We start from the raw sequence: 12,500 nt of genomic DNA on the forward strand, positions 1-12,500 counted from the left end.
GTGGCAACAGTGGAAATATTTGCCGAACCTGATGTTCATATTTGTCTAAGCAAACAATTCTTAAGGTAATAAAAGAAAATAAAACAATATTGAATCCTTTCATTGCATTTTCTGTGACCTGCTATTAAATATCCAAAATGGGGTTGAATAAACATCTTGAATTATTTATAATATTAAGGGGACGTAATCATAACTTAACTTCTGCAACTGACCGTCAAGATTTATTTACTAAATAACCATACAGAAGAAAAATTCAATAAACAAATAGAACATTTGTTTTCATATTTTTCCAACGACTGGGGCCACAGTCAAAGGATTTTGAAAATGAATTAAGCCAGCTTTTACCGCAATTTCCAAAATGACATAAATATATACAGTACTACATACCGGTGTCGTACGTAATCAGTTAATCTCTTATCGCCAAGAGGTACGTCAACTATACGACTTATCATTGATCCCAGTTTGCATAACCTTTGTCATTTCTGCAAACTCAAATGTACTAAAGTCTGAAAGACGGAAAGAGAATGATGTCATAAGATAAAGTTAGAACACGGAACTAAAGAAACAAGCAACAAATGCGCCGAGTTTCTCCAGCGCAATCGAGTTTCCTGCACAGCGTATAATCAAGGCCACCGAAAATAGATCCATCTTTCGGTGGTCTCGGTATAATGCTGTGTGAGCCGCGGCCCATGAAAACTTTAACCACGGCCCGGTGGTGCCTTGTCCTATATCGCTGCCAGACACACGATTCTGGCTAACTTAAAATAAAATAAAAACTACTGAGGCTAGAGGGCTGCAACTTGGTATGCTTAATGACTGGAGGGTGGATGATCAACATACCAATTTGCAGCACTCTAGCCTCAGTAGTTTTTAAGGTCTGAGGGCGGACAGAAAAAGTGCGGACAGAAAAGGTGCAGACAGAAAAAGTACGGACGGACAGACAAAGCCGGTACAACAGATTTCTTTTTTTTTTCAGAAAACTAAAAATGGGGTTTCTTTAATCATTTTACCCTATTGAAAGTTTTCTAAAAATTTGCAAAAACTATTTCAATCATTCTCTTTACTTATCATACTCAACTTCACTATGCATATATCATCGTTTAAAGAGTTCCTACATTTCTTTATCAGTAGATAAACATCTTTTCCTAGACAATCCCTACTCCTCAAAATCCAGTTTACAAATCAATTGACTTCATTCACAATCACAAAGCAATTTTTTTAGACTTTCTTATGACGGTGCTTTGAACTTCCCATCTTCTCGTTCCATTCGCCTATTCTTTTCTAACCTTTTCCAACCTTTACCCTTGCTCCGATTCCCTTTAATTCCCGTTCCACCTCTTCCTCATCTTCGAGTCCGAATCCCCCTCCCCCACCCCCAGCCCCACCCCCATCCCTTTCCACAAACTTCCACCGCTCTCTTTCCTTCGACCCCTCCCCTCTTCCACCTTTTCCCACACCCCTTCTCCCTCCCTTCCCAAACTCCCCTTCTCCTCCTCCTCCTCCCCCCTTAACCACCCCCAACAAACTCGAACCCCATGCTCTTATCCAACCTACTCTGCCCCATCAACCGCCATAAGTGTAGTACCACTTGAGACTTCCCACTTCTGCCTGTCGTCTCCCAGCCAACTTCTCCTGCGGACTGGAGAGTATCGACTCCTCCTACTCCAGCACACACGCACACACCACTCGAAAAAAAAAAAAGGAGGGAGAGAGAGAGAGAGAGAGAGAGAGAGAGAGAGAGAGAGAGAGAGAGAGAGAGAGAGAAGGAAAAAAATCAAAAGCTTTCAGCGTTCACAAACTGAACAAATTTCGGCCATGAATAAAGGAAAGATCCGTTCCTTTGTTTTTCGAGGGTCATCAGCATTAGAAGATCCAAGAATGGTTTCTTTCACTTTCAGTCAGCGATAGAATATATATATAAAAAGGAAAAGACAAGGAGAGATGAGCAAAACGGAAAATGCAAATGGAATAGACAGAGAGAGAGAGAGAGAGAGAGAGAGAGAGAGAGAGAGAGAGAGAGAGAGAAAGAGAGAGAGAGAGAGAGAATGCCAATATGAAGTATATAGCCCATCTCTGCAAGCGTCTGAATGCCCAAGAGAAAGTGCAAATAGAAATTAAATGACACAGTAAAAGCGAGAGAAAGAAAGAAACGGAAATATAAGAAAGTATAACCCCTTCCTCCAAGCGTCTGATTGCCCAAGAGAAAGTGCAAATAGAAAGTAAATGGCACAGTAAAAGCGAGAGAAAGAAAGAAACGGGAATATAAGAAAGTATAACCCCTTCCTCCAAGCGTCTCACTGCCCAAGAGAAAGTGCGAAGAGAAAGTAAATAACACAGTAAAAGCGAGAGAAAGAAGGAAATGGCAATATAAGAAAGAACCGCTTGTAGGTAGAACCTACCATACTGGCACTACAACAATCCGCGTTTCCTTCCCAGATCCTCTAAAATTCTGGTCTTCAAAACGGAAATTCTAATCTAATTGTTCCTGCCGGGATACATTTCACCGAGAAAATTTTGCGTAGATTTTACGCCAAAATGAGTCTTCACCGAGGCATCAGTGTTTCAAGGGAATTTCCCACTGAGAGAGAGAGAGAGAGAGAGAGAGAGAGAGAGAGAGAGAGAGAGAGAGAGAAGAGAATGGAAGATAAATTGAGGTGTGTGAATCCCTCAGGGGACAAATTTTTTTTTCGTTCCACAGTTTAAATGTAAAATTTACCTATACTTCTATACGTCTATGTGAGCTGTACATATATATCCGTGCTCCTACACTGAAAAAAGTGACAGAATGAAAGATGGCACGTACACGCGTACCTGTATGTAAAGAACTTATATAATAACTATAAAAAAGGAATTAAATTCTATTTCATGTTGCAATTAGAACAACAAAAAGTACCACAAAGTTAACCTGGGAATGTTTATTATAAGTCTCTTATGGCTGTGACAATTAACAATTCTCAACTAGTAAATTAAATTTTGTAATACCTCTATTATTGCATTCTCTGCTTAATCCAACCAAGTATTTGTTAAGCATATATATATATATTATATATATATATATATATATATATATATATATATATATATATATATATATATATATATATACTGTATATATATATATATATATATATATATATATATATATATATATATATATATATATATATATATATATATACTGTATATATATACATACCGTATATATATGCGTGTGCGCGTGTGTATGAGAATTTTTTATATGTATATAGAAAGCGGCTAGTGACGTGAAATATTTATGCACAGGCATTATTCACCTTGCAAAGCCTCAGTGGTAGTGATCATAGAACCGTTCTCTCTCTCTCTCTCTCTCTCTCTCTCTCTCTCTCTCTCTCTCTCTCTCTCTCTCTCTCTCTCTGATGATAACCCATGAAAGAGGAATTTATTTGTTTTTGATAAAAATATAACATTTACTTATATATGTATATATATATATATATATATATATATATATATATATATATGTGTGTGTGTATGTATGTATATATACATATATATAATGTAATATGTGTGTGTGATTTACATATTCAAAATTATGGCCACGAACATACAGTATATAAAACGAATGCCGTTATCCAAAAATTTCGTAAAAGAAGTGAGTTTTCCTTTCATATTCTAAACTCTTAAATGCATGAGAGAGAGAGAGAGAGAGAGAGAGAGAGAGAGAGAGAGAGAGAGAGACCGTGATAACCTGTAGAGAAACCGTAACGTTATGAGATTGCCGTTATGGACGAGAATGGTCAATGGCGTAGAAAACGGTCTTCATAAAACAGCAAATGCACTTCAAACTTTTGTTGGTCGACCTGTGATGCTCTTTTGTTGGCCGAGCGATGCTCCGGCTGCCATGGGATGAGTCTGGCATAAACGTCCAGAATGCTCCGGCGTAAAATGAAAAATAAAAAAAAAAAAGAAAGGAGATACAGTTTCTCTTTCTGAATCGTTTGTACCTCAAGCAAACCTAGCGTTGGTACGAATTCGAATGTAAAGAGAGAGATATAGAGAAGAGAAGAAAAGAGAAGAGAGAGAGAGAGAAAGGGGGGAGGGGGAAGTCGCAGTTTCTTGCTAGATTTGTGTATTATTGTTATGAAAAAAATTTTGTTCTAACATTAACAATGGCTGAAATTTAGTTCAAATTTTGAAACTGTTATTGTCATCCTTATTTTTGTGGTTACGGTGTTGTTCTTCCCTTAAGCCACCTGTATCTAAAAGTTCTATTTCATTTTATTTTCTCTCCTAATGATTTTATATTTTTCCCTTCACAGACGTAGGGGAGCATTTGTCGAGTTGATAAAAAGAGAAGCACTGTGATTAACAGTTTCACTTCACATATAAATACATAGGTATAAGAATAACTAACCTTTATTTGCAAGTTATTTGCAACCATAACTCCTCTTTATCTTTTGTTTGCCACAGTTATTTGCTGCACGAATGAATTAAATCGATGAAATTTCATGCGCTTATAAAAAATTTCAAATAAAAAGGGAAATATACTTGATTATTTAAAACGTTCCTCCTGGATATGAGGCTAAACTGTATCCAGTTGCAAAGCTTTTGCTAAAGGACATAATGAGGTTACCTTGAATTGCAACTACCTCCAGGTCACCCTTGGGAAAGGTGTAGTACCTGTAAACCTCCCTTGCTAGGGTACAGCTCCACTGCCTTGTGGATAAACTTTTAGTTAAAGGCTAAGGAGAAGGAAAACTCCCAATTTAAAACCCCTACTGCCTTGTATGGTCAACCTTTTTAGGTAAAGGCTAGGTCTATGGCTTATAACCATAGCATGGAAGAGAACTGGAGACCTCACCATGTATAACCTCCAAGAATAATCATGGCTACGTCACAAAGAAGATTACAGATGAACGGCGTTAGTGGGAACTATGTCAGAATGGATGATGTGGTTGTCTCGCCCGGTCAAACTAGTCATGTGGTGCAGGTGGCATTTGACCGTCATCAAGCTACTGCCCCAAAAAGAAAAGAAAGCAATGTAATAACAACCCAAAGACAACAGAAAACAAGGAAAATAAGGATAGCTACCTGGAATGTTAGAACATTATATCAGGCTGGAAAGAAAATGAATGTAGAGAGAAAATGGAAAGAATGAAGCTACAAGTATTAGGGCTTAGTGAGGTTAGATGGCCAGGAGTGGGATGTTCTCCAACTTCAACAGGAGGAACCTTCATATACTCAGGAGGCCAGAGTGCTGAGAGAGGTGTTGGTGTGATTCTAGACAAATCTGTGAAACCATGTTTGATAGGCTATTGGGCTGTATCTGACAGGATTTTGTTGGTGCGTATAAAAGCCACACCATTCAATATATGCATAATACAAGTATATGCACCTACATCTGAACATGATGAAGAGGATGTTGATCAATTTTATCTAGAGTTAAATCAGGCAAGAGAGCAGTGCAAAGAGCATGAAGTAATTATGGTTATTGGTGACCTCAATGCGAAGGTGGGACAAGGAAGAACAGCGGATATTGTTGGGCCTTTTGGATTAGGTAGAAGAAATGAGAGAGAAACAGATTTGTAGACTGGTGCTTAGAGAGAACAGAACAGATTATATCAAACACCTGGTTTAAGCACCACCCAAGACATCTCTGGACATGGAAAAGCCCTGGTGACAGAGTTAGAAACCAAATAGACTTTCTAACCATCAATAAAAGATTTAGGAACTCTGTCAAGCAAGTGAAAACCTACCCAGGAGCCGATTGTAATATTGACCATGTACCAGTTGTAGCAATAGTGATGGTGAAGTTGAAAAATCAGAGGAAGAGTACACCTAAATCAGAGGCAGCTGAAATTATTGAAAACAGAGGAAATGAAGAACCAATATAATATAATTGTAAGAAATAGATATGACCAGCTTAAGGAAGAAGGCCCAGTGCTCCAACATCCTCAGCAAAAGTGGCAAAATATGGAAAATGCAATAAGAGAAGGTAATGAAATAATACCATCAACAGAAAGGAGAGCTCGGAGAGAATGGATGACAGAAGATATCTTGATAATGATGGATGAAAGAAGGCTACAGAAGGGTAAAAATGAAGATAGATATAGAGCTCTGGATAGAACTATTAAGAGGGAATGCACAAGGGCAAAGGAGAAATGGATGGATGAGATTTGTGAGGAGGTAGAAGATTTGGATAAAAGGGATGAACGGAGAAAGTATGATAAGGTGAAAGAAATTACTTTTAAAAAGAAGAGAAGTATCAGCACTGGTATCAAAAAAGCGGATGGAACCATAGTAATGGAGTCAAAAGAAATATTGGAAAGATGGACGGAATATATTGGAGAATTGTTTGATGATGATAGAATAGAACATCTAGACTTCAATGACAACGGAGAAGGACCAAGTATAATCAGATCAGAGATAGAGGCATCTTTAAAACAAATGAAAAGCGATAAAGCAACAGGTGATGATGGAATAGCAGCAGAGATGTTGGTAGCTCTGGGAGAATACATCATTGATATATTAATGGAAATAGTGGAAGGAATATATGAAGATGGAGAGCCTGCAACACAGATGTACAAATCAACATTTATCACAATGCCAAAAATACCAGGAACACTTGAGTGCAATAAACACCGGACTATCAGTATCATGAGTCAGATCACAAAAATAATATTAAGGATTGTTTTGAATAGAATAAGAAATAAGATACTCCCAGAGATTGGCAATGAACAGTGTGGTTTTATGAGAGATAAAGGGACAAGAAATGCAATTTTATTTTGAGAATGTTGATGGAGAGAGCAATAGAAGTGAAAAAGATCTATATATTTGTTTTGTTGACTATGAAAAGGCTTTTGATCAGGTTAGACATGTAGACCTTATAAGGATATTGGAACAGATAAATATCGATGGGAAAGATCTAAGATTGATAAAGAATTTATATTGGAATCAAGAGGCATCAGTGAAAGTAGAAAATGACGAATCAGAGACTCGGCACATCAAGAGAGGTGTAAGACAGGGTTGTGTGTTATCACCTGATCTCTTCAATTTATATAGTGAAATGATAATGAGAGATCTCAGAGATATGGAAGGAATTAAGGTTGGAGGAGTCAATATTAATAATATCAGATATGCTGATGATACAGCACTTGTTGCAGACTCTCATGATAAACTTCAAGCTTTAGTCAGTACTTTACACGAGTCAAGCAGAGAAAGAGGTCTGTCAATAAATATTAAGAAAACAGAAGGTATGGTTATCTCCAAAGATGAAATCCCCCCCAAGAACAGATATAAAATTAATGCTGAAACAGTTAAACAAACCGATAGTTTTAATTATTTAGGATGCACTGTCACAAGTGATGGAAAATGCGAAAAAGAGATCAGGAAGAGAATATCCATGGCAAAAGATGCATTTGGTAAGATAAAGAGATTAGTCACCAACTCAAAAATATCGATGAATCTTAGGAGAAGATTTGTGAAATGTTTTGTTTGGTCTGTATTGTTGTATGGCTGTGAAACTTGGACCTTGAGGAAGGCAGATGAGGAGAGGTTACAGGCTGCAGAAATGTGGTTTTGGAGAAGGATGCTGAAAATATCATGGACAGAAAGGAAAACTAATGAGCAGGTATTAGAGAGAGTAGGCATTGAGAGAGAACTTTTGGCTTCAGTGAGAGGTAGACAAATGCGGTTTGTGGGTCACATAGTGAGAAGACAAGAACTAGAACATCTCTCTCTCACTGGTAAAATCAATGGAAGTCGGCCAAGAGGAAGACCTAGACAAAAATAAATGGATGGATTGGTGAGAATGACTGGAGGAAGAATGTCTGCAGCTCAGTTGCTGCAGAGAGCCGGAAATAGAGAGGAGTGGCGGGCCATGATTGCCGACGTCCTTGGGGATATGGCACCTGGATGATGATGATGATTTAAAACGTAAAAATTTATTTCTTTCTGCATAATTTTCACGATCGAATTACATCACGACCACTATGATGGCTAAAAGGGATCATCCATACCGCAAGCCTATTACAAGCCCAAAGGTCCTAACAGATAAATCAGCACAGCAGAGAAAAGGAATCACAGAAATAAGAATAAAACTCGATGTAAGAAAACTAACACAGCTATATATACTCATAATATAAATTACAAAGGAAACAAGTGGGGTGAAACGGAAAGTTCCAGAAGCCTTTGTACATATATTTTAGAAACAGAACCGTTATTATGATCGCAAAGAACCTCAAACAGGCCAATGATGCTGACACGAAGACTTCCTTCTTCTTAATGACCGGAACAATAAATACATAAGGAGTAAATTCAAGTTAAACACGAAATAAAGTAAAACTAACTAACCTTGTAAGAAGCATAAAGTTCTTCTGAATTACCCTTCTCCAGCCTAGCTGTGGCCCACCGAAGTCGATTGGTTATCAAGTACATTGTACATGGTTTGGGTCAAGAGAGCCGCAATAAACTTTAAAACATATTTGCATATGTCGTTCCGACTTTCCCTGAACTCAAACCCAGGCACTTTCGTTGGTGAGGTGACCACCATGAATACCAAGCATCTACATAACAGTACATACATACACACAGACACACACAGATATATATATGTGTGTGTTCGTGTATATATATATATATATATATATATATATATATATATATATATATATTATTATATATATTATATATATATATATAAATAATACATATATATATACATAATATTTATATATATACATACATACACACACACTATATATATATATATATATATATATATATATATATATATATATATATATATATATATATATATATATATATATATATATATATATATATATATATATATATATATATATATATATATATATATATATATATATATATGTATGTACGTATGTATGTATGTATATGCATATAAAAATACGTATGTATATACACATATACATGCATACATACATATATATGCAAGTATGTATGTATGCTTTTGCAATAATACGCCATCCATTATCACATAAATAGGTTCCTTTTTTCACTGGTGCACTCAATATTATAGTGGTAATATTCACCTAGAAAGCCTTAAAAAAAGAAACTCTTCAGTCATTATGAATTGGAATTTAAACATCGACCATAACCATAAACAACACTGAGTTAAATGTTACATCCTGTTGCTTGAATAGAAATGCAACAGACTTCCAGATCTACAAATATCAAAGTTTATCTTGCCATCAGCCTATTCACTAAATTACCAAAGTATTGTCATTGCCAAGAAATATCATCTCGACATATTCCAAGAAAACGCGTCATTACAGCGTACACATTTCGGAAGAAAAGATAAACTATATATAAAAAATTATAAAAATGGAGAAAACAAAATATAAATTGCAATAAGGATAATAATGAATGTGGCCTTGGTGCAAATAACAATTAGGTTACGTCATTATTTCCTTATTAAACTCCTTACTTGAAAATATATATATATATATATATATATATATATATATATATATATATATATATATATATATATATATATATATATATATATATATATATATATATATATATTCTTTGTTGAGTAATGACGCTATAGAAATGGGATGTAATTTGAGTAGTCCTTTGCCCCCATATAAATGAACGAAAAGCCCTTAATAATCTTCTGGAAGAAGACTGAAATATAAAAAAAAAACATGGATCCTTAGGTATGGGTAAGCAAAGTGATAAGGATGAACAGCCTATAAGATGGTATTTTCATGATGTTGCCTTGTAATACGTATATCCTCCTATAATATTGACATATTTACTTTTTTCATGTGTTATGTTTAATGATAATGGTTGTTGAAGTGTCATATTTAGTTTGACATCAGATCTCAAAAGTACTAATGATTACTTGATAGCGTAATTTAGAATTGTTGTTATAATTTTAATAGTAACGTAATTTAGAACGAATATCTTTCTTGGTAAAAGCGTAGTATGTGAACACGTGTGTGTGTCTACCAAGGACTTGTTTCATTTCAATTGTCATCAGTTGAGATAAGAGGGAACGCTTTGTTTTGGATTAGCGATGACAGATTTGCAAAACAAACGCCGATTCGTCCCATACGGGCTCAAGACGAGTGATTTCATGTTGTTGCATGCATTGTTTGAGTCACGTTCGCCACTTTGAGAGAAAAAGAATACGTGTCCTGATCAATTACGTCATGTTTTGTAAGATGCGTTCAAAACGTTTTGCTGGGATGACGTAACTTTCCTTCTAGAAGCTTCTCCATTGTATCTCGCACCCAAAACGCTTTGATGACGTCACCTCCTGCTTCTAGAACTTTTGTATCTCGTACCCAAAATGCTTTAATGACATCATGTAATTGTTTCACGTATTACTGGAATCCTAAAATTTGTTTCATTCTGATTTCTGAGACCAGTCGATTTGGTTCCATATCTCTCTCTCTCTCTCATTCCTAATTAGGAAGAGATTACTTTTAACGTAAATTTTTGTGGTCACTTTTAACATTAACTTTTGAGATCTGAATTTAGCAAAGTTATTTAGTTCGTAACGGCGCCTGGTAAAAAAAAAAAGTGTGTATTGTGTAACGCAGCAGCAGCAAGTGATTTACAGAGGTTTTCACAAGTTGTGTAAGGTAACGTGAAATTTTACTTATTGATACCATGGTATGATAAGTTAGGAGGTTATGGTGTGATAAGTTAGGGAATTTTTAACAAGTGAAATCATTATTGATAAATCTTACGTGTATTTTTGTGTGTTTTTCTATTTACAATTTCTTTGTATTTTCACATTTTTGATGTTTGTGATGTAACATTTATTTACATAGCATTGTAAATATTTCTTGGTAATTTAACATTGCATACTTAATTTAACATTGCATACTTAATTTAACATTGCATACTTGATTTCATTTATTGAGATTTTCTTTTTAAATCTTGAGTGATTCTTGATAGTTTAAATTTTACTTGATTAATTTAAATTCCTGATAAAGTTTTTGTGAATTAGTTTTGTTTCATAATTTAATTCAAGAATTCATTGAGTTTTGTGTTATTTTCAACTAATAGTAAATTTTTCAGATTGTGAATTCTAATTAATTGTGAATTCTAGTTATAAACTTTGAATCTGAAAATAAATTTTTGTATTTAACATTTTTAGAAAACAGTGTTTCATTTATTGATCACCAGTGAATAGGATTGATTGTGTGTGCATAAGGCAAAGTGATAAACATGTTTTGTTCTTTTAGTTTTGCTAAAGTGAATTAAGACCAGGGAAACAGTTAGAGTTTTTTGATGGAGTGATGCCCTTTTACTCTAGAAGATTTCTAGTTTAATTTTTTATACCTCACACATATTCTGACGAACTTAGTTTGATTTTTCAAGTGATTGATAAATAAGTTTTTTCTTAAGGGATCACTGTTACCTTTAGAGTACTCAGTCGTAACAATTAATGTTATGAGAGTTCAGGTATCTGGCTGAAGTGAGGTATATTTTTGAATCTTGAGATTAGTTGTGTAATAACCAGGTACTTGATACGCATCGTGACAGTATATAGTCCGAATATCGACTTTGATTGTAAATGAGTATGAAAATTAAAATGTGAATAGCATAATTATGATTAAGCATAAAAAGTAAAATGTGAAAAAGGCTACATATCCTTAAGCTATACCTCCATTATTATTATTATTATTATTATTATTATTATTATTATTATTATTATTATTATTATTATTATTATTATTATTATTATTATTATTATTATAAAACGTTCGACTCATTTATCGTTAAATATGATCGATAAAATGAGCTATTACAGGACACTGCACAAAAGAGATAAGTGTTTAGATTCTCAGAATCGTCAAAATTATACCAGAAAAATATTATTATTATTATTATTATTATTATTATTATTATTATTATTATTATTACACAAAGGTTGACGTATTTATAGTCACATAAAATCGAAAAATTAAAGAATTTATTGCAGAACACCGAATAAAATAGATAGGAATTGAGGTCCTCAGAATCGTAACAATAGTGCGAGAAAAACGCACCTCTTAAAAATACAAAATACATGCATACAAAACCAAGAAAGGTTAATAAATGCGTATGCAGAGCAAATAACAAATATACCCGAATGCTTAGAATACCAAAAGCACAGAAGAAAAGAGAGAGAGAGAGAGAGAGAGAGAGAGAGAGAGAGAGAGAATGGAATCACAGGCACCACGTTGCACTTTGAAAATGTCCATCGACTGCAGCTGCTAACTTGGGTATGTATGGTATGTCTGATACGGGGGGAAGGGGCAGTGAGTAGGACCTTTCCAGTGACTAACAGTAATATTGTCCCTTTTCATAAGGGAAAAAGGGGGAATATGAATGCGCAGGAACTGGGTGGAAATAAATGGGATGACTGCTAAGCATTCCTCGGAGAGAGTAAGAAACGTAAAATAAAATGAATACCAGAAATAACAGAGCGCCTCGCACGTGAGAGTCGTTGTGAGAACGAGGGATGTGGATTA

This window comes from Macrobrachium rosenbergii, chromosome 16 (assembly GCF_040412425.1).
Source record: "Macrobrachium rosenbergii isolate ZJJX-2024 chromosome 16, ASM4041242v1, whole genome shotgun sequence".
NCBI classification, from domain to species: domain Eukaryota; kingdom Metazoa; phylum Arthropoda; class Malacostraca; order Decapoda; family Palaemonidae; genus Macrobrachium; species Macrobrachium rosenbergii.